This window comes from Pongo abelii, chromosome 10 (assembly GCF_028885655.2).
Source record: "Pongo abelii isolate AG06213 chromosome 10, NHGRI_mPonAbe1-v2.0_pri, whole genome shotgun sequence".
Classification (NCBI taxonomy): Eukaryota; Metazoa; Chordata; class Mammalia; order Primates; family Hominidae; genus Pongo; species Pongo abelii.
The window spans coordinates 63,546,265-63,570,965 of NC_071995.2; positions in this window are offsets into that span (position 1 = coordinate 63,546,265).

A 24,701-nucleotide genomic window follows, 5' to 3' on the forward strand; every position below is an offset into this window, starting at 1 on the left:
TCAATAATTACACCAGAGCAGTAAGAGTGAGCTGAAACCACCCTGGGAAAACTCAAATACATGGGCACCCCACCTATAAATGATAGAGGCAGAATTTGAACATGGGTCTGTGTTACTCCCACTGTTGGGATATTAATTAGGATAATCTGTAGCCAGCTCAACAGATTGACCATGAATGCTTTATTCCACATCCATTCTGTTGTTTTGCTGTTGACATGGCCTGAGACAGGCTAGGTTCACAACTGGAGAATTTTATTCATGAGAAGCCCAGCAACCTCATTCCTTTGTTGTAACTGGCCTGTGCTCCAGGCATGAATGAGGCAAGTTTCATCTTCAATATTTACTGAAAACAGACGCTGAAGTTTGAGAAGCAAACGTAAAGTGCTCATTCCAAAGCCTCTTTATATACATGTTAAATCAGTTTGTGGGAAAGAGACCACAGAGATTGTTTAAACATTCATACTGATGACACAACTGTTCTAAAATATGCAGTTTCTTGTAGTTATATGTGGAATTAATTGCATATGGAGAAAGTCATCTTTTGAAACTGGCTAAAAGGAAATAGTCCATAACTCAGTGATATCAACATACACAGCACTGTGCTGGGGACTCTACTTCACTTTTTTTCTTATCTCAGCCACTGTCTGAAGATGCTGTTTTCTCACTCAAGGCGTCATGACTCAGCTATGTAGCTCTGTCAAGAGACAGAAAAAAAAATCTGGGGCCAGAATGGAAGAGATAGCATTTAAGCACAACTGGAACTGTTGTGACCCTGGATTCTGGAGTGCAGCTAACTTCACTATGTTGCCATCGGTGGAGAAGTCTAGAAGAGTTGGTTCCTCTCTGCCCTTGAATTCCATCAGAGTCATGTGGCAAGTCATTTGGAAGTAGATTTTCTCCCTTACCACACAGCACATTCCAATAGTCATTCTTAACTGAATTACCCCAAATTCTTAGCAGGGTCTCCTGTTAACCACAAGTGGTTAGATAGCTATGTTTAGACAGCAATGGCTCCTTATCTCCTTCACGCTGAGGGAAATCAGCGGTCCTTTCGTAGTGGCGGCTTGAGGCTCAGCTCCTCTGGGATGGAATCAGACCTCCACCACAGCCCTCAACCACAGGGAGTGGGACTCCCCCATATGTCTTATTCACAGCAGTAATCACACATTTAGTACATCTGTTGTTTTAAATTTTCGGTCCCATTAATTCTTCCTTTTTAAACAAAAAGATATGAGGAGTTGAGAATCCCCATATTCATTTGAAGTACCCTCACTTAAAGGGGAGATTTGGGGGAAAAGATTGAGACATGAGGCAATCCTGAAAATATGAATAAAAGAATATAAATATTTCTCCAGCCTCTCTAGTCTTCATTAAAATAAGTAAGAGGAAGAAACTGGTTTGCCCTTCTATATTTAATTTGGACTCTAACCTCTTTGAAAATTCAGCAGTATGATTAATTTTAGCTTATCTTATGGAATGACTCTTCACCTATAAATAAGTCTGTTCGTCTTCAGAAGACCATAAATATGCCTCCTGGTTTAGAGCTATTTTTAAATATCTCTTACATATAATTGTAATGAGATCTGCTTCCAGGAGAATAGCTTAGTATCAATTACATTTCTATTATGTTCTGTTAGTTTCTTGGTTGGGAAACATGCAAAAATGAGCTTACTTGGATGAATATGAATATTCAATGTTAAGCAGAGTAATAAAGACAAAAGAGAACCTGATATTTGATCTAACAAGACTAAAAAGAGCAAAACAAGAGAAGGAGAGAAGAGGAGGAGGAAGTGGAGACAAAGAAGGAGAGGTAAAGAAAAAACAGAAGAGTTGGAGGAGGGAGAGAATAAAAGCTTGGGAGTTTTAAATTTCAGGTAGAGGTGTAGAAATTTTTATTTTTAATTTTTTTCTATGTTGTCCCACACAATGTGGGAAAATAGGTGGAATAGTGAAGAGAGAACAGGACAGGCATTAGAGGTTCTTTCCTTACCCCTTCATCAGCTAAGTGCCTGATTCTCCACTTTTCTATCTCTCAGAGTCCCCAGGCTCACATGAGGTTTGCACACCCACACAGGAACGTGTTCTCTCTATACTCACACACTAAACACGGCATGGCATTATTGGATGTCTTGAGGCCAATGACGTCAGAAGTTATTTTCAGTGTAAAGTTATATAAAAGTAAGTAATAATACTTATAACAGTCATATATGCTTCAAATTGGTGATAAAAGCAACCTGGTAAATGAAAAACGACATACTCGGCTATTAAAAATTATGTTGCTACAGAAAAAAGTTGAGTATCTGGCATTTCTAGGGCCACAATTAATTTCTTATATTAGAACTCAAATCTTTAAAATAAAATCTCACACATGGGAATTACACTTGGGACTTTACACATGGGAAATGAATGATCAACTTTTCCTTCCTAGGTCATCTCCCATTGGAATAACAGACTTTCTGCTCTATAGAAGACAAAGGACTTGCTTTTCTCCAGAAAAATATCTCCCCATTGATAAATAATGAGCAAATGCAGAACACTTAAGTAGTGTTCCCATCCGTAGTGTGAACCCTGTCAGCACTAACCAGCTGGTCCTTGTCTGTTTTGCAGTCAAAGAAAACGGGAACCCAGTGTGCATCTGAGTTCCCAAGGAGGGGAGGCTACGATTTGCCAGGTGTGTGCATGGGCAGAATGCCCAGTCCCAGGTTGTTTTATAAAAAACCTTGCTCAGGCATGGCCAGCAAAGCTGTGGAAGTCCTGAGGAAGCAAGTAAAAGACCATCATTGCTATTTCTGCAACATGCTTACCCTCTGCAAAACATCCTTGCATTTTCTTGAATTGGTAAACAAGAGTTCAGAGAGCAAGTTAGAGTCATGAAAGACAGTTGGAGTGGTAGGCAATTTAATTGTTGTGATTTCTATCATTCATCAAATCAACACAACTATTTCTGTAACCAAATACGCATTCAGAGAAACCAAGATAATAGAAGGCAGGTGTGGTGAGTGAAGAATTAGCAGATACCAATTTGCTTCTATTTGCAGAATCCAGGAATCAGGATCATATTTACTAATACACTTTGCAGGCAAAGCTTTTAGTTATTTCCATGTAATTGTTATGTAGCAAATCTTGGGCAATTCATTTTATGTTTGTCTAACCCAGAAAGGTAAACTGGAATGATAGTGTTTTTCTGAATAATTTGATCCAATGAAATAATGACCTGGAGTCGCATGGTGATGTCAGGGTTCTTGCGCTCACGCCTTGGAACCGAGTTACATGGGAGACCATGTTTGAACAATGTCCTTTAAGGAATTCAGTAACTAAACTCCACTGGACAGGAGCCAAGACAAGCCTGCTTAATGCCAAATTCCACTATAGTGGGTCATGTTATTGGATGGCTCAAATGAATCTGGGCCATGAAAAAGGGCCTCGTTCCCTCTACAGTTAGTTTTTTGTCTGAATTATCCAGATAATTGCTTCATTTTTCAACTTTTGTTTTTCTGCATGGAGTAGAAAGGCAGCTCTACTTATTTAGTTTTGTCTTTTGTTATAATCAAATCATTACCTGTAATTCTCAGAAATCATCCCCACAAAAATATGTAACTTTTGTATATTTCAAAAAGAACCACCTAATTCCACATGACTACTTACTCTTTTATACATTTATTCATTTGTTCATTGTGATTCATTCAGCAAATATTTAACTGGACAAACAAAAGATACATTATCCTTATGTATCATGCCACTTATTTGGGAATCTCTAATTAGCAGAAAAATCTTTCAAGTATTAAGAAGCACCAGGAAAAAGTAAACAGTTTTTGGAAAAGTTCTCCTGAAATGCTACGTCTCTTTAAAAATAAAAAGTTTAACCTGCAAAACAAGTGTATTATTTGAAGTTTATACAGCACCTTTTACTGGAAAACGTTCCAAGCATTAACGTTTAATCTTACCAACATTAGTCCCAGAAAAAAACCAACCTTTTCTCTCTTTGAAAACCGGAGAAGCAGAGCTGCAGTTTGCGAATTTTCCTCCATTGGATGAACTTTTAGATCTAGACCACGTGTCCCTTACTAAATTCAGGTCACTCTGGAGAGCTCTAAGATATCATGAAAGGAGGCTACACAAAAAGTAGGGTCTTCTTTCACCCTGACCCTCATTTCTATTTTCCCAATACATTTCCCTAAACCTTATCAGCCCGTTTGAAAAAGAAAGTAACTTATATTTGAAGATAACCCATGTGGTTTGGATCTCTTTTTCTGCTGTTATATTAATCATTGCTGTCTAACTTGTGTCTTGCAAGCAACAACAACAAATAACAAATAGATATCCTCCTGCTAAATGAAAAAAAGTTCTATCACCTAAGGGTCAGGGTGAGAGAAGTTATATTCTTAGGGTGCTAAGGTTTAATATTAGGTTTGTGATCATTTTGAGTTCTTTAAATACGGTCTGCAGTGACCTGACAGCAGGGGGTTGAAGGAAGAGAGTGGACAGTCATAGTTACATGAAAATAAAGCTAGAAGGCTCACCTGTGGTTTGCCTGATCGTGTTCCTGCTCTCATGAGTGACACTTACCCAACTCCAACTCTTCAGACGGGGCCCAACAGAGGACAGACAATCATCCATGCGAAGGCTGTAGGAAGAGTCAAACACCTGGTGAGTAGATGAACCAGATGATCATAGATTATTTTTTAATTCCAAAGTTGTATGAATCCAAATTAAAATTTTTGTTTTCTGTTGTAGTTTTTAATCTTTTCTGTGTGTGACAGAGAATGTAAAATAGAATGCACATACAGAAAAGTACATAAACCAAGCTCCTGTGAAATGATCATTTAGGTCAAGAATAGAACATAGTCATCTCTGAAGTCTTTCCATGACCTTACCAATCACATGCCCCATATCCTGACTTTTATGGTTGTATTAGTCCATTCTCACGTTGCTATAAAGATGATACTACCTGAGACTGGGTAATTTATAAAGGAAAGAGGTTTAATGGACTCACAGTTCAATGGCATAGTTCATGGCTGGGGAGGCCTCAGGAAACTTAAAATCATGGCGGAAGGGGAAGCAAACATGTCCTTTTTCACAGGGCAGCAGGAGAGAGAAAAATGGGCAAAGGAGGAACTTGTCAAACACGTAAAACCATCAGATCTCATGAGAACTCACTCACTATCACAAGAACAGCATGGGGGAAACCACCCCCATGATTCAATTACCTCCACCTGGTCTCTCCCTTGACATGTGGGGATTATGGGAATTAAACTTCAAGATGAGATTGTGGGTAGGGAACACAGCCAAACCATATCAATGTTAAATATTTCTTTTCTTTTTAGATCTATCACTATGCAATATAGTTTAATTTGCATGTTTTAGAAAAAAACCTTATATAAACAGAACCATATACTGTGTGTTTTGCTATTTTTGCTCTACCTTATGGTTCTAAGATTGACCCATGCTGTTAGACACAGTTGTCCTTTCTTCATTTTTGTGGCTAGACCCAGATAAGTTCTGAAGAATAAAGGCCTAGGCAAGTCCTGAGCCCCCTCGGCTGTTACTTCATTAGTAATTCAGCAGGACTGGTTATTCTGTGTCTAGGGTTCTGTTGCAGAGAACAGAATACTCTCTAGCTAATTTAGGCAGGTAGCGATTTACTATAGGTTTTTAAGTGGCATAAAGAATTTTTGGAAGGAGAGACAACACAGCCTATAGAGTGAGCTTTTGGATACCTTCCTTTGCCCTGCCCAGTTACACACAGTACTGGACACCAAGGGAGCTGCTGCCACTCTAGGATCAGGGCTCCTCAGGCTCCAGCACCACATTGCCACTGCCTTGATCACAAAGCCACTGCAATCAGAGACCCTCCTGATTAAAAGGTGTCAGGATTATGAAGCCACTAATGTCACGTACTCCAGAACCATTCTATTCCTGACACAAACTGCACTAGCAAAAATGGATGTCCATTGCCTTTCTCCTAAATACCCATGCAAGGTACCTATGCTAGCAACCAAATCTCTGCTGACATTGCCAAGAAGACCAAACACCTTTATAACACAACTGCCAGCAAAAATGGCAAAAGCAATATGAGGATATTTGGTTTGCAAAGCCTAAATACATCTGGGACTTTAGCTGAAGTGTGTGAGAAAAAGTAGTCTTCATTGCACATCACGGCAACGGCTTTCAAATTTGAGATCAGAACCCATCATTAGCAGATCATGAGAACATTAAAAGAAACAAAATAGAACAGAACAGAAAATATCAGAAGTCATCAACTCAGTAAGCACAAGTACTATTTTGTAGTACACATGTGTGTATACTGGATTGCAATATCAGATGTTTTTCTTACTGTGGGTTGAGTTATTTAAAAAGTTTAAAAGCCACTGCACTAAAAGGAGGGTAGAATAGGTATTGAGTGCCAATCAACCATATTCACCACAATTTCTCTTATTGAACATAGAGTTCAACTGTTGAACATGTTCAACAATGAGGCTCTTGGCAGATCTTGTCGGCTAGTGTCTTCTAACAATCTACTTTGGAGCATCTTAGTGGTCTGGATCTTCTTTACAGCCTGAACAGTTCAGAAACACAAGACACAATGCTGGTGGCTTGGATCAAATCCTCTCCACAAATGCCTTAAATTCAGCTAAGATCACTTAAGCTCCAGAAAAGACAGGATTTAGAAGTCTGTGTGTTGCCAATAACCGGTAGAGTGCTCTGACTGAGGACACAGATGGTTGTGTCTACCTGCCTCTCTTTTGAAGTCATCCTCCACAAGTCCCTCTGTGAGCTTTTAAAAACACAAACCTGATTATTTCACTTTTGTTTTAAAGCATTTGAAATATTCTTTGGCTTACGGCAGTGATTCATAAACTTGAGATATTTGTTAAAATACAGATTCCCAGATCCTCCTCAGGGATTCTAACTCAATAACTTCAGGATGAGTCCCAGGAATCTGTACTTTTAGTGGGAACCACTAGTGAATAAAAACTGGACTACTAAACATGATCAAAACAATTTGTTCCACACCAACCTGGCCCACCTACATTTTTCCATTCTGTTTCTCCCTCCTCACCACCCGTCTCTCTTCTCTTACCTTCTTGCCGCCCTCCCTCTTTCTCCCATCTCAAACATCCTTACCCTCCCCTCACTTCCACCCAAAGACAAATAACTCACCTTAAAGAACCTAGCTCCAATATTACCTCTTTAGGAAACATTTTATATGCTAATAAAGCTTTTTTGATACTCCATATATTTAATAATGCATTATAATATTGTTGTAGTCATATTAAATTGTAATTATTAGTTGACATGCCATTTTTCCCTACTAAAGTTAGGACCATATTAGGTACAATTAGTGTATCTTATTATTATTATTTTTGTCTTGCTCTTTCCCCAAGGCTAGAGTGAAGTAGTGCCATCTCGGCTCACTGCAACCTCCACCCCCCGAGTTCAAGTGATTCTCCTGCCTCAGCTTCCTCCTGAGTAGCTGGAATTATAGGCACCTGCCACCATGCCTGGCTAATTTTTGTATTTTTAGTAGAGATGGGGTTTCACCATGTTGGCCAGGCTGGTCTTGAACTCCTGACCTCAGGTGATCCACCTGCCTTGGCCTCCCAAAGTGCTGGGATTACAGGTGTGAGCCACCACACCCGGACATCTTATTTTTTTTTATATTTCCAGTGCCTGGCACATGGTAGATATATCAACAATTTTTGTTTAATGAATGAATGAGTGAATGAACTATATATGGGTGGATGGTTAGATGGATATAACTGCTTCTTTAAACTATGGAATTAAAAAAATATATGGATCCGCAGTGGAGATTAGGACTGTTACAGCTGGAACAGCTGATCATAGTTGCTGATGCCTTTGGAAAACTAAGTGCATATGGGTTAAGACCAGGTTCCATGAAATTCAATGTGAGCCATCAATAGTGTTGAGTGTGGAAGGTGGAGGTTTGATTGGGAGCTGAATATTGGCATAGTATCAAAGTATCTCCCTGCCAAATACTTACCAAGAGGGAACACATTAAGTTTATGATGGAGAAACTTAGTAGATGTCAATTTGATCCAGTGAACAGCAACTTCACTGTTGGAGGGAGAGATTGGCCTCATGTGTCTCTTGATGTGATGGCCCAAGTAAAGTACAGCATCAGAGCATTCCTGCAAAGTAATAATGGCCTGATTCTGGACATGAGGAATCATCAAATAAACCTAGGTAGAGGAATAGCCACAGAATGAAGAGATAGAAAGATTGAAGAACTGTTCCAGAATGAAGAAGATTTAAAAATCTATGACAATTAAATGCAATGCATGATCCTGGGTTGACTCCTGGACAAGAAAATAAAGAGATATTATTGGGACAGTTGGAAAAACTTGAGAGTGTTCTGTTAATTAGATAGTAGTGTTATATCAGTGTTGATTTCTTAATTTGGAAGGTTGTAAGGTGGCTATGTAGGAGAATGTATTTGTTTTGGAGAAATATACACTGGAGGAATTGGGAGTGATTAATCATCAGGTCTGCAATTACTGCTTAAATGGTTTATAACAGAATAATGTAAATTTTGAGAGAGAGAGAGAGATGGAGGAAAGGGGTAAAATGTTAATAATTGGGAACTTCGGGTAAGGAGATATGGGAGTTTCTGTACATATCTTGCCAATTTTCTGTAAATTTCATTTAAAAATAAATGATTGACTTCTACTTGTGGCCAAGATGGAATAACAGGGATCAGATTCAGCTCTCTGACTCAAACAACTGCAAAGGTAGCTAAAGTGTGTAGGACAGAGTAGTTGGGATCCAATAGAGAGTAACTCTGGAGATCCTCAGAGGATTCCCTTTGAGTGTTCAGCAAAGTGCTGATTAAAACATGTACTTGAGAAAATGGTCCAAAGCTGGAGAAACTATTAGATAAAAATACTCAGCAGTTACAAAAGGCTGGGAATGGGGTCTGTTCCCAATAGCCAGACTGAAAAATCTTGTAATTTATGGAGCATTGGGTAGTTAGAAAGGTCCTGTCTCAGTACTAAGGAATAAATTACCAAGACTAAATGCTGCCATGGTCCAGGCTAACAAATCTTAAAAAGCAAGACTCAAAAGGATCAAAATGTTTCCAAGGAACTTAACTATATCCCAGAACAAAGCTCAAGAATATTTATAGGTACACAAAAATATCCGGGACCCAACAAGGTAATATTCACAGTGTCTGGCATCCAATAAAAGAGTGCCAGACATTCTAAGAAGCAGAAAAAATAAGACGCATAATGAAGAGAATAATCAGTCAATTGAAACCTACCCAGAACTGACACAGATGTTAGCATTATTAGACACAGACATTTGAAAAGTTAATTTAACAGTATTCCAAAAGCTAAAAAAAGATATAGAATATGTTATAAAAATACAAAAAAAAAAAATCAAACAGCAAGAGCTAAAAACTATAATGTCTGAGATGAAAAATACACTAGATGGGATTTATAGCAGTTAAAACATTACAGAAGAAAAGATTAGCAAACTTGAAAACATCAATAGAAGCTACTCAAGATAAAACACAGAGAGGAAATAAAAGTATTTTAAAATAATTATAAGAGCTTCAGTAGTTGTGAGACAAATTTTATCAGGCTAATATAATGCAATGAGAGACTCATTAATGTACATGTAATATACATTACACTACATCATACATTACATAATATACATTACATCATTAATATATGTATAATAATATACATGTAAGACAGTAGGGGGGAAGGCAAAAAAAATTGACATTATGTAGCTGGAAATTTCCAAATTTGATGATATCTATAAACCCACAGATCCAATAACCTCCAAAGAACTCTAATTACAAGAAACATAAAGAAAATTACACCAAGGAATATAATAATCAAATTTCTCCAAAGCAATGATAAATAGAAAATCTTAAAAGTAGCCAGAGAAAGAATATGTATTACATAAGAGGAACAAAGATATGACAGCCAGCAAATTTCTCATCTGAAACTATGCAAGCGAAAGACAGTGGATCAACATATTTAGAAGGAAAAATAACTATCATCTATATTCAGTGAAATAAAAACTGTTTCAGTCATAGAAAAGCTGAAATAATTGATCACCAATAGCACCGCAATACAAGAAATGTTAAAAGAAGCCCTTCAAGTAGAAGAAAAAGTACCAGATGAAAATCTGAATCTACTTAAAAACAAAAGGAGAACCATAAATGAGAACTATGGAAAACTATACTTGATCTATGTTCTTAAATTTAAATTCTTAAAAAGATATTTGATTATTTAAACAAAATTATAGCAATGTGCTGTGAAGTCTATGACATAAAAAAGATACAAACTGTCAAAGTGCACAAAAGAAGAACTAGAAAACTTGATTAGCTCTATACTTATTAAAAATTGAACTTATAATTCCTTAATATAAAAAATTTCAGGCTTAGATGGCATCACTAATTAATTCTCCCAGATATTTAGGGAACAAATAATACTAATCTTACACAAACTCTTACAGAAAATTGAAGAGAATGAAATACTTCTCATCTTATTTTGTGAGGTTACTATTATCCTGATACCAAAACCAAACAAAAACATTATAAGATTAGAAAATAACAGAACAATATTCCTCAGGAACATAGACACAAAAATTGGAACCATATTTTAGAAAATTGAATCCAAGAATATATGAAAAGGATAATACATCCTGACCAAGTGGGATTTATCTTGGGAATGAAAGTTTGGCTTACTATTAAAAATCAATCAAAGTAATATATCCTATTAACACATGAAAATATAAAAACTATATCATTATCTGAATAGATGCTGCTATGATTTGAACATATCCCCCAAAAGTTCATGTGTTGAAAAGTTAATATCCAAATTTATATGTCGATGGTATTCAGAGGTGGAGTCTTTGCGAGGTAATTAGGATTAGACGAGGTCATGAGGGTGGGGTGCCCATGATATAATTAGTGGCTTTATAAGAAAGGGAAGAGAGATCTAAGCCAGCACTTTCTCACACCGTGTGATCTTTTTGCCATTATTATGGAGCAAGAAGGCTGTCACCAGACGCAGCCCCTTAATCTTGGAATTCTCAGTCTCCAGAACTTTAAGAAATACATTTTTTCTATGCAAAATATCTAGTCTGTGGTATTCTCTTACAGCAGCAGAAAAACAGACTAAGACAGATGCAGAAAGAGCATTTGACAAAATCAAACATCTGTTCCTAACTAAAAAAAAAAAAAAAAAAAAAAAAAAAACTCTCAGCGAACCAGAAGTAGAACTTCCACTCAATCTGATAAAGGGTATCTAAGAAAAACCTAGAGGAAACATTATACGTAATGGTGAAAAATACAAAGATTTTTTTCCTAAATTAGGGAAGAAAAAGATGTACTACTATTCAACACCGTGCTAGAGGTTTAATTAGAGCAATAAGGCAAAAAATTGCATTTAAGTTAAAAAAGATAAAGCAAAATTGTTTTTATTTGTGGAGTGCATGATTGTTTATGTAGGAAATCTGATGGAATCTACAACAACCCCTAGAACCAATAAGTAAATTTAGCAAGTTTGAAGAGTACAAGATCAATGCCAAAATCAATTGTATTTCTACATATTAGCACTTGGAAATTGAAATGTAAAAAATACTATTAAAATACATTAAAAGTAATGGTAAAAGCTGCAATTACTTTTGGACCAACCCAATACTGGAGATAGCATTAAAATATAAAATAATTAGGAATAAATCTGACAAAAGGTGGACAAAACTTGTACATGAAAATTATAAAATATTGCTGAGGAAAATGAACTATGACCTAAACAACGGAGAGACAAACCTTGTTCATGGGCCTTAAGGTTTAATATTATTAGATGCCAATTCTACCCAAATTTATCTGTAGCTTCAATGCAATACTAAATAAAATCTTAGGCTTTGTTTTTGGTAATAGTCAAAAGACTGATACTAAAATTCATATCAAACTGCAAAGAAGTTAGAATAGCCAAATCATCTTGAAAAAAGAAAAACGAGATCAGAAGACTTATACTATTTTATTATAAAGAGTTATTATAAAGCGTTTATATAGACTTACTATAAAGGTAATCAGGATGCTTTGGCATTGGTGTAAATATGGACAAATTAATCAATGGAACAGAATAGGCAGTGCAGAAACAGATCCATACATATGACAACGGATGGATATATGGGTACCACACATATGGACAAGTAATATTCAACAAAGGTACAAAGACAATTCAGGGGAGAAAGAATAGTCTTTTAATAAATGATGCTGAGAAACTTTTGCAAAATAATAGAGAACTTGGATCAATACCTATAGTTATATAAAGAAATTAACTCAAAATCGATCATAGACCTAAATGTAAACCTCAAACTATAAAGATATAAGACATAGACACAGATATTTTAGATACAACATAAAATGCATGATACACAAAAGAAAAACATGAAATGATGAACCATTAAAAATATCAACATCAAAACCTATGCTTTTTGAAAGACATTAATTAAGTCACAAACCACCAAATGGGAGAAAATATTTGTAAAGCGTTTATCTCATAAAGGATATATATTCTAGAATATATTTTTTAAACTCTCAGAACTCAATGATAAAAACCAAACAACCCAACTAAAAACTTACTTTAAAAAAATGGGAGAAATATTTGAGCAGATTCTTTCCCAAAGAAGATCCAGGTTGAGCATCCCCAATCTGAAAGTCTGAAATTTGAAATGCTCCAAAATTTGAAACTTTTTGAGGACAACTATTCCACATCTGACCTCATGTGATGCATGCATGAAATTTAAAATATTATATAAAATTGCCTTTGGGCTATGTGTATAAAAGTGTATATGAAACATAAATAAATTTCGTGTTTAGACTTGTGTTTCATTCCCAAGGTATCTTATTATGTATATGCAAATATTCCAGAATTTTTTTTTAAATCTGAATTACAAAACACTTCTGATCCCAAGGATTTTAGATAAGGGATATTCAACCTGTATATGAATGATGAATAGACACATTTTGTTAAGAAAATGAACATTAAAACCACAGTGAGATGCCACTGTTAACCAATTAGAAAGGCTAAAATCTAAAAAGACTAACCATATCAACTAATGAAGATATAGAGGAACTGGAGCTCTCATATATTATTGTTATTACCAATTTGGAAAATAGTTTGGCAATGTCTTTAAAAGTTCAATATCAACCTCCTATATTATCCAAACATTGTACTCCTAGATATTTACTCAAGAGAAAAGAAAGCGTACATCCATACAATGACGCATATATGAATGTTCATAGCTGCTTTATTTGAGACAACCAAATGTCCATAAATAGGTAAATGTATTGTGCTATATCTATTGTATGAAATGATAGTAATTTAAAGGAATGAATTATTTTTACACACAATAATTTTGAGATAAATCTCAAAATAATCATGCAGAGTGAAAGAAGCTAAACCAAAAAGAGTACTAAGTAAATACATGTATTGTAATAGAAAGCGGGTCAGTGATTGCCTGGGAGGAGTGGGTAGGAAGAATAGGAAGGAGGGATTACAAAAAGGCAGGGGGGAAATATTGATCTTTCATCTTCAATTGATGTTCACCATCATGGTTGTGGCAATGATTTCATGGGCTTACACATTTGTCAAGTTGTACAAATTGTACCAGTTTACCATTCATATTTATACCTCAATAAAGCTGTTTTTTGAAAACTATAAAATAAAATATTAAAAAGTATTAAGGAGCCCTATATAAGACAGATAATGCATGTTGGTTGCTTGCAAATTGGATTGAGTCAGATTAAAAATAGAAAAACCAAAGGTTTTTTTTTTCAGCTGTTGTAAAAGGGATTGAGTTATTGATTTGATTCTCAGCTTGGTCGCTGTTGGTGTACATCAGGGTTACTGATTTGTGTACATTCATTTTGTATCTTGGTACTTTGCTGAACTCATTTACAAGTTCTGGGAGCTTTTTGGATGAGTCTGTAGGGTTTTCTAGGTATATGATCATGTCATCACCAAACAGTGACAGTTTGACTTCCTCTTTACCAATTTGGATGCCGTTTATTTCTTTCTCTTGTCTGATTCCTCTGGCTAGGACTTCCATTAGCATGATGAACTGAAGTGGTGAAAGTGGGCATCCTTGTCTTGTTCCAGTTCTCAGGGGAAATACTTTTAACTCTTCCCCGTCAGTATTAATGTTGGCTGTGGGTTTGTCATAGGTGGCTTTTATTACTTTAAGGTACACTTAAGCAAGGAGGTGAAAGACCTCTGCAAAGAAAACTGCAAAATACTGCTGAAAGAAATCATAGACAAAACAAACAAATGGAAACACATCCCATACTCATGGATGGGTAGATTCAATATTGTGAAAATGACCATACTGCCAAAAGCAATCTACAAATTTAATGCAATTCCCATCAAAACACCACCATCATTCTTCACAGAACTAGATAAAACAATCCTAAGATTCATATGAAACTGAAAAAGAGCCCACATAGTCAAAGCAAGACTAAGCAAAAAGAACAAATCTGGAGGCATCACATTACCCAACTTCAAACTATACTATAAGGCCAGAGTCACCAAAACATCATGGCACCGGTATAAAAACAGGCATATGGACCAATGGAACAGAACAGAGAACCCAGAAATAAAGCCAAATACTTAAGTCAACTGATCTTTGACAAAGCAAAAAAACATATATAAAGCGGGGAAAGGACACCCTGTTCAACGAATGGTGCTGGGATCACTGGCAAGCCACGTGTAGAAGAATGAAACTGGATCCTTCTTTCTCACTTTGTACAAAAAATCAACTCAAGATGGGTCAAAGACTTAAAACTAAGATCTGAAACCATAAAAATTTTAGAAGATAACTTTGGAAAAACTCTGCTAGACATTGGCTTAGGCAAAGAATTCATGACCAAGAACCCAAAAGCAAGCACAACAAAAACAAAGATAAAGAGATGTGAATTAAACTAAAAAGCTTCTGCACAGCAAGGGAAATAATCAGCAGAGTTCATAGTCAACCCACAGAGTGGGAGAAAATCTTCACAATCTATACATCCAACAAAGGACTAATATCCAGAACTCAAACAAATCAGCAAGAAAAAAACAAAAACAATCCCATCAGAAAGTGGGCTAGGGACATGAATAGGCAGTTCTCAAAAGAAGACCTACAAATGGTCAACAAACATGAAAAAGTGCTCAACATCATTAATTATCAGGGAAATCAAAACCACGGTGTGACACCATCTTACTCCTGCAAAAATGGCTATAAACAAAAAATAAAAAATAAAAGATGTTGGCATGGATGTGTTGAAAAGGGACCACTTTTACACTGCTGGCAGGAATGTAAACTAGTACAACCACTATGGAAAACAGTGTGGAGATTCCTCAAAGAACTAAAAGTATATCTACCATTTGATCCAGCAATCCCACTCCTGGGGATCTACCCAGAGGAAAAGAAGTCATTATATGAAAAAGATACTTGCACACGCATGTTTATAGCAGCATAATTCACAATTGCAAAAATATAGAACCAGCACAAATGCCCATCAGTCACTAAGTGGATAAAGAAAACGTGGTATATATACCCCAGAATACTACTCAGCCATAAAAAGGAATGCAATAATGGCATTTGCAGCAGCCTGGATGGAATTGGAGACCATTATTCTAAGTGAAGTAACTCAGGAATGGAAAACCAAACATCATATGTTCTCACTCATAAGTGAGAGCTAAGCTATGCAGATGCAAAGGCACAAAAATGATACAATGGACTTTGGGGACTTGGGGGGAACAATGGGAGTGGGGTAAGGGTTAATAAACTACACATTGGGTACAGTGTACACTGCTCAGGTGATGGGTGCATCAAAATCTCAAAAATCACCACTAAAGAACTTATTCATGTAACCAAACACCACGTGTTCCCCAAAATCCTATTGAAATAAAAAAAAAGTAGGTAGAAAACCAATGAAGTAGAAAATATATCTATTGGATACACTTGCAACAGGAGCGATAAAAACAACAAAACACTATCCTTACTCTAGGTTATAGATCCATAGGACAAAAGTTATACCTTAAGGCCACAGTATAGGTAGACATAGTCTTACTTGGAAAAAGTGAACATTCCTTGTGTTTTTCATCAGAAGAGCTGTGTACTCAAGAAGAAAACCAGAACTCTGAACTCTGGCTTTAGGCAGGCAGGAAGGGATTACCTGTCTCTCTGTAGGCTTTGCGCTTTAGGGTCTTGTTGGAGGGTACAACGTTTCATCTCTACTGAGGAATACCCATTACTAGGTCATTCCCCACATTCCCAATAACTCCTTCCCAGGAGAAGTGCACTGAGTTATCTGATTAATGAGTTTGGAAACAGAAACAGCTCTCCTCCCTCCTACCTTTCTCTTTGGAACAACCTGCCTTTAGGCTGTATGTATTCTTCTCTGTTCCTCTTTGATAACTTTTTTTTTTTTACAGGAATAGTCTGCCTTCTCCAAATAGTGGAGAAGACAGACATGATTAGATGCTGTCTGAACTGATTAGACACTGTTACGATTAGATGACTGGGTAAGTCTGTGATTCTGGTGTTCAATATTAAGAACTTGCCCCCACAGATTCAAGCTGCAATCTCCTAAATCACTTTTGTCATTAAACAGGGAGGAATTTTTGCCTTCATTTGCTATTTTGTCTTATTTCTCAATTGCTTCAGAGCTTAGTGAGGAATAGGGTTATTATATATTGAGCTCTCTCAAAGGCCTCAGTAAATCTGGACTCCCAAGAGCCAAGCAGAGCTAATGGGTTCTCCCATTGGCCTTTATCATGTGGAAGAAGTGCATTAACTAGGCAGGAAGACATCCCAGAAAGCAGTTCCCAGCCGCAAATAAATATGATTGTAGATTTTTAAAATCTATAATTAAAAAAATCTACAATCCTCTTGTGAACCTAAAATTCTGGCCTTTATTTTATGGTTTAACAGAAATTGAAGTCGAGGATTTGTTTTCATGTTTGGTCTATGTGAATGTTAATTGAAAACAGTGTTCTCTCCCAGCCCTCAGTTTACATCAAGTGTGGGGCTGATTGGCCATTATTAATGAAATACTAGCAACATTGTGTCCACAACTTCTAGGAAACAAAAAAACAACCACCAACGACAAAAACTTCTATTATTTGATCTGCAGTGTTCAGGGAGCCTCTTCCTTTTCAGTTTTACAAGTAAGTATTAAAGAGCTGGACCAAAAAAAAAAAAAAAATTATTCAACCGGGTGCGGTGGTTCCCACTTGTAATCCCAGCACTTTGGGAGACCAGGTGGGTGGATTGCTTGAGCCCAGGAGTTCAAGACTAGCCTAGGCAACATGGCAAAACCCTGTCTCTACAAAAAAAAAATAATAATACTAATACAAAAATTAGCCTGGTGTGGTGGCACACTCCTGTAGTCTCAACTACTTAGGAGACTGAGGTGGGTGAATCGCTTGAGCCTGGGAGGTCAAGGCTGCAGAGCTGTGTTTGCACCACTGCATTCCAGCCTGGGCCGCAAAGTGAGACCCTGTCTCAAAAGAAAATAAAAATATTCTATTGAAGATGTTCTGACCATATGCACCATTTGTTCCTGCTACGTAGGCCTCTGAAGACTTCCTGGTTCATATCCTTTCTGAGTACTGGTTTAAATTTTTCCTCAATTCATCTAGCTTCCCCATGTCTTTCCATTAAATCCCTTCCTCTGCTTAGGTTAACCAGAATCTCTTTCTGCTGACTGCAACCAAAAACGTAACTGATTCATTTTGCTTAAATAGATATTCAAATCTTTCCATTTACCTCACGAGAGCAAAAGGTGCATTTCTAGATTTCTAGTGAGTGAATACAATGACTAAATCTAAATAGAATGACCATGGTTTCCTCCTGCGAACCTTAAATTTTTTGGAGATTAGGAGGGAGGGTATATTGTGGTTCTCAACATCCAGGCTGTTTAAATGGGAATCAATTTTTTGGACATTCACTCCATGAAGTTGTGTGTATTCCAGGTGCTTACCAGGGTGCCTACCACATTCTAGGCATAAAATTAAAGAACACATTCACCACATCCTTCCAGCAGCATTCACTGTTATGGTGGTGTTTTATCTTGAAGTCTAAGTTCTTTGATAGAAAAGACTGTGAAGTGTTACTTTGTCTACTAAGATACCACACATGGAGATGGCTTCTCTTATTGTCATCCACAGATGATCATGCTCACCTTGCATGCATGTTAAGTGAATTTAAGTTCTATTGTGTATACTGCTGACCATCTTGCACTGGGCTGTATTTTTACGACCCAACTCTTGGTTTTACTTTCACATGAAAAAAGATAACCGAAATTCCCAAATGCCAGATAATTTCAAATTCTACAGTAGTTTTGGAGATTTCTTTAAAAGAAGTATAAACAACATATGCCTTCAAGATCCAAAGCATCTGCTAAAAGCCTTTACACTTTACATCCTTAATCTGTGAGCAGATTATAGAGTAATTCTCTGCCCCTGGAGGATGACTGGTATAGCTGGATAAGCTAGAGACATTACAGTCTGCAATTCCTACCCTGGGGATTAGTAAGGGCTCTCTATGTGCATGTGGTTGAGAGCATTTTGTAAGAAGCTGTCTCTTTAATTTCTAACATGTGTCATAAGCTAGTTTCACTGTCTTTTATGAGACATTACAAATTTCAAATCCCATTCAATCAATGGGCACATTTTGCTTGAGACCATCCTGCAACTTGCCAGCTGAGAAGTTCCTAAATTGCAGTGTCAAGATGGCAGCAAGGTTTCTACAATGCAATATAAGTAGCAAGCTTCCAACTAGGCTTTTCATTCCTTTCATGAGATTATAGCTCTGAATAATGACTGCTTTCAGTTAGTCAGCATACGGCCAATAATCCCATTAGTTCATCAATATTCTACTATTATGTAAAGCAGAACTCTTTTTTTTTTTTTTTTTTGAGACAGAGTGTCTCTGTCGCCCAGGCTAGAGTGCAGGGTACAATCTCGGCTCACTGCAACCTCTGCCTCCTGGGTTCAAGCAATTCTCCTGCCTCAGCCTCCCAAGTAGCTGGGATTACAAGCACCTGCCACCACACCCGGTTAAATTTTGTGTTTTTAGTAAAGACAGGGTTTCACCATGTTGGCCAGGCTGGTCTTGAACTGCTGACCTCAGGTGATCTGACCGCCTCAGCCTACCAAAGTGCTGGGATTACAGACATGAGCCACCATGCCCAGCCTGAAACAGAATACTTCTCATGGTGAATGTTTGAGTCCTCTAGATGATCAAAAGTAAACTATACATCTATCGAAAATACTCTAGTTTGCTTGCTTCAAGATAATTTGAAGGCCTCACCTGATCATAGAAATCTCATAAAATGGGACAAATGATTTCAATCTAGTCTGTATACCTCCAAACTGTCATTAAAAAAATACAGGTTCCAGTATTTTTAAAGTATTCATTGAAGTATACCAGTAATTTTTGAGGACGGATTTGCATTGTCTATCTTCTAGTTGTATTTGTTTGATTAAGAGACACTTTTGTCCAGAAAGATATTCAATGTGTGAGCATTATAGATAGAACTTGACTGCTTCAAAACTTCTCTGGCTCCCCTCACCTACACTGTACCCTAAATTTACTGCATCCTGCAAGGTCAGGAAGGCAACTAGACCAAGTTTTCCCTCCTTTCCTCCAACTCCACTCTCATTAGCTACTATCCTCCCTGGAATACATAACATTAATAGTTCTTTATTTGCCTAGTCTATTTTAAGCCACCAACAAATGGAAGCCACTCTTCTGAACCTCCTATTGCAGCAATTCCCCAGAATTGAAAAAAAAAATAAAGGCCATCTGTTGTCTCAACTATCTGTGGAGCTAAAGTAAAGGCTTTAACTTAATGCTCTTCAGCAGAGCAATAGGAAAACATCCATCACCCAGTGACAGGTTAGGTCGACTGTCCCAACAGATGGATGTCTGCCGTTGCACACATTAAGGAAACAGAGTTCATCACTCCAAGGATACAATAAAATCTCAGAACTTCAAGAAACTAAGAACTACTGCAAAGGGGACAGATTCTTCCAGAATACAAAAGCTATTTCCTAATTGTGCACCTGGTGCATTCCAAATTCACATTAAACTCTCAGGCCTTGGTGTTGCAGACTAGGTTATTGCTCTGAGGTACTAGATGCATTAGGCTTTTGACCTTTCAACTCCTGAGAATTAGCAAAACTTCTCTGATTGCTCACCCTGTGTGGAGGCAAGCTGGCTCTGAGAGCCTGAATTGAAGGCCTGGAAAAGTGGTGAGAGGCAGTTCCATGACAGAACTGACATATTCAGGATTTCTGTGCAGCAGCCTCAATTGAATCACTCTCTTCCCTTCTCTGACACTCAAACTTTCTCTCAATCTTGTTCTAATTTGGCCAGAAGAGAGAAGTCTCTATCTTTCCCATCACTGAAGCTATAAATCTGCCTTTACCCACACTCATTTTCTCAATCTAGTTATGAAAAGTAATCACTGTTAATATTTAGTGAACATTTATTACAGAACAGGCAATGTCCTAAGTACTTCACATACATAAGCTCATTTGGTTCTCAAATAGCTCTGTGTGATAAGTAATTATATTATCACCATTTTATTGGATGAGGCCACTGAATACAGAGAGTTCAGGCAACTTGCTTAGTCACACAGCCAGGAGGTCTCAGAGCCAGAATTCAAACTCAGGTATTCTAACTACAGAACCCGTCTTACCTGCTGCACTGTACTGACTGAGGAGAGCCACCTGCTGTGGATGAGTGCCTCCTCCTGTGCTCTCATGCCATCCTTCAGCAAAGATTGAGTGAGAACCGACTCTGTGTCTGGGCTAGGTTCTGGGATATAATGATATGCAAAAACAGATACTAAAGAGGTAGTCAGCCAAGCGCAGTGGCTCATGACTGTAATTCCAGCAATTTGGGAGGCCAAGGCAGGCAGATCACTTAGGCCCAGGAATTCAAGACCAGCCTGGGCAACATGCCAAAACCCTGTCTCTACAAAAAATAATTTAAAAAAAAGTAGCTGGGCGTGGTGGTGCATGTCTGTAGTACCTGGGAGGCTGAGATGGGAGAATCACCTGAGCCCAGGAAGTAGACGCAACAGTGAACTGTGATTGTGCCACTGCACTCCAGCTTGGGCAACAGAGTAAAACCTTGTTTCAAAAAAGAGGTAGTTGTGCTAACTCATATGTAATGAATGAAAAAGTGAGAAAGGAATACACTATTAAGAGCACATATAATGAAAGGAACTTGCCCTAAACAGGGGGATCAGAGGAGGCTTCCCAAGAGGATATATGTTTAAGCTGAACAATGGAGAATGAACGGGGGTTACCTTGGGCAAGAGGAGCAAGGACAGTCATTATGGAGGGAAGCAGGAGATATCAAAGATGAGCCCAGGCTTGCGGTTGGCTCATCTAAGGGCCACTAGTTACTCACTCTTTTCTGAAGATGAACACATAAGCAATTTCTTGATCTTTACCTTTGACTGAAAGTCCTTCATCATATAGTATTTTATGTATTTTGTACTTTTATATATTTTAACAAAATATTAAAATGTATAATACAAATATATATTTATACAAATATAAATACATATACACACACACACACAGCTCCATCCAAAAGAAGGAAACAAGAAAACCACCCCTGAAACATTGAGAAATGGCATGGTGAAGAGGGAAAAGCAATGAATTAGGACCCAGAAATCCATAGGTTTAGTCCTGGCTGAGCCATTAGCTTACTGTTGCCCTTGGCCTTGGTTTCTCCATCTTTAAGATGGAGGTAGTAGTGCCTGCCTTAGTTCGCCCTCCAGAGTCACTGCGAAGATTAAATGCTATAATCTATAAGGGGAAAAACTTTGAAAACATTCTCATGCTTTGGCTAAGAGCTTTGGAAAGCACTTAGTTACGTGGAGATTCCAGGGAAGTTTCCTTCAGTTTTCTCTGCATTATTAGATTTCTTGTTGTAGAAAAGTGTGTGTGCTTTGTGAACCAGGTTTTCAGAGCCTCCAGATTTCCTTAAGTACAGCACATGTCCCTGAGGGTATATGGCACACACTTCCCTTTTAACAACTGCACATTTCACTTAATGTTTAGTGTTTCCGCTTCAAAATGAATGCTACCCCATGGCTGGTGTGGGTGAATAGTCCACGCTGGTCTTAGTTCAGTTTGTGTCAGTGATTAGCTCAGCTGAAATTGGTTGGGAAAGGAGGAGAACGCTGTTCAGCTTGATAAAAATAAAGTACATTCTTTCAATAAAGAGGGAGTGAACAGAAAGCAATTGACTATAGAGAAGGCAGGTGACCTAACAACTACAGAAGAGAATTTAAAGTTTGGCATTGGAGGCCACTGGCTTCCAATTCTAATGTGACATATTGAATTGTGTGACTTGGACATGCACACACATACATATACACGGGTACATGTTTATGTTTCTATACATATTTCTGCATGAATATGTAAATATCTGTGTATTTATATTCATAATGCACTCTAAAGTTCAAAGACTCTGAGCCATATTAGTGTAGTTGTATAATTTAAGATGATTTTGTTATTAAAAAATTGGAACTTCTACCTATTTAAAACTTATTTCTACTGTTTTAAGTGAAAATTTTTGGTTGTAAACAGCAGACAGCCATTCAAAGGAAAAAAATCATTAAAAGGTCCCCACTTTTTTTTGAGAAGCAGTCTTACTCTGTCACCCAGGCTGGAGTGCAGTAGTGCAATTATAGCTCCCTGCAGCCTCAAACTCCTGGGCTCAAGTGATCCCCCTTCCTCAGCCTCCCAAGTCGCTGGGACTACAAGCACACATTCCCACACCTGGCTAATTTTTAAATTTGTTTTAGAGCTGCATTTCACTGTGTTGCTTAGGCTGGTCTCGAACCTTTGGGCTCAAGCATTCCTCCTGCCTCAGCCTCCCAAAGTGCTAGGATTACAGGCAAGAGCCACTATATCCGGCTCTTAAAAGGCTTTTGAGTAGATCGTGGAATTGCCAGGTGCCTTAGAGAAGATTCTGAACTCTATAGCCAGGAACAGTGCTCAGAATCAAATTGCAGATCCTTTCTGGTGAGGACATCATGGCTGCTTATGATCCCTAGATTCTATGGGCAGCTGCCACCACTACCAGAGTCTTCCTTGCAATGCGAGCTTCTTGCATCATGACTTCTAGATTCCAAGTCTGCAAAGGGTACATATTCCTGGGGAACCTGGGTCACATGCTCGCGCCTAGCTCTAGAGAAACTTGGGAAACAATAAGTATGCATGCAGCATTTTTAACTTCTGTACTAGTTGATAACATGAGCTTCCACCAAGAATCCTAAAGCATGGAAGTCTTCAAATATGGGTAAGAAGTTCTGATGTTTATTGGACAACCAAAAAGAGTGACATTTGTGTACCATGACAGAGTAGTGCTAATAGATGCTAATTCCAAAGATAAGAGGCTGAGCCTGGCTTCAGTCTTTAAGAAAGTATTTGAAAAACAGAGTCTATACAATGAATTCCTGGTTTTAGGAAAGCTGCACAGTCTCCCAGGAATACCCTGACTGATTAGAGCAGTAAGAAAGCAACACAGCTCAGGCCTATGGAGCAGATACTTCTAGAAAAGTTTCAACAACAGAAACCTGATTTAAAAAAAAAAGCATAGCCATTGATATAAAACATATGACACATATCTTAGTTGGACTCTCAAAACATTTCTCACTTCTCTACAACAAACAATGCTTCCAAAAATGGCCCATCCCCTGTCTCTAGGAGATGAATTGGATTCAACTCACCCCATTTGAGAGCACGTTTGGTAGAGTTCATGTACCAAGCCCTTCCTGTGGGCTGAGGAACTTCCCACCTTCCACTGTTCCATAGTGGGGATGAATTCATTTGGTAAGCTGTAAAAAACTCCTGGTCATTAAATGAAGTTTGCTCTGCCTTGGGTCAAAAATAAAAAGGCCTATTGCCTCTTAAATTACCATGTCTGAGGCCATTTGTAGTAGTTCCTTGCTATTCTTGAGGGGGACAAAGGCATGATCCTCTGCAAAAGTGGTAGTTATGCTCTTTTAGTAGCCACCTCCTTGACACAGGTGGGGAGGCTTAGTTGGGTGAGGGGCCCCAGCTAAGCAAACCTCTGGGAAGGCCCAGCCCGGGCATAGCCAGTGTGTCCTCATGCCAAGATCTTCCCAGAATGAGTCTTGGGAGGATTTAGGTCTCTGAGTGTGGAAAGCTGGGCAGGAGCCAGCACACCTTCTCCAGAGGCACAGAAACTTGGGGGCACAGTACCAAACAGCCATTCTTTCTTTACCTAGTCTCTAGTTACCCTTTGGAAAAAAAGATTTTAGTATCCATTTTAACATCCCACAATTGCAGAGTGGCCACCTGTCACCTCTCGCCACAGATCCACAACCACAGTCCCCCCAGAGTCTCTGACAGAAGGTCCTGCTTGCAGAGGGAGCAATTCAGCAGGCCTTTGGAAGGCAGCCGAGCAGCAGCAGGAGGCCTATTAAATCCACAATTTCAGAATCTCAGGGTGGGCATTTTCTTGTGGCGTATTAAGTAACACACCTACTCAAGTTACTGTGTGAACTCAGTGGACAGCTGCCCTTTCAGTGAGAAGCGTATGCTTGCACTGCGCTGTCTCCACCCCCACCACCCCCAAGTTCAATCACAGACCCTTCAGAGATGTTTGGCCTGAGA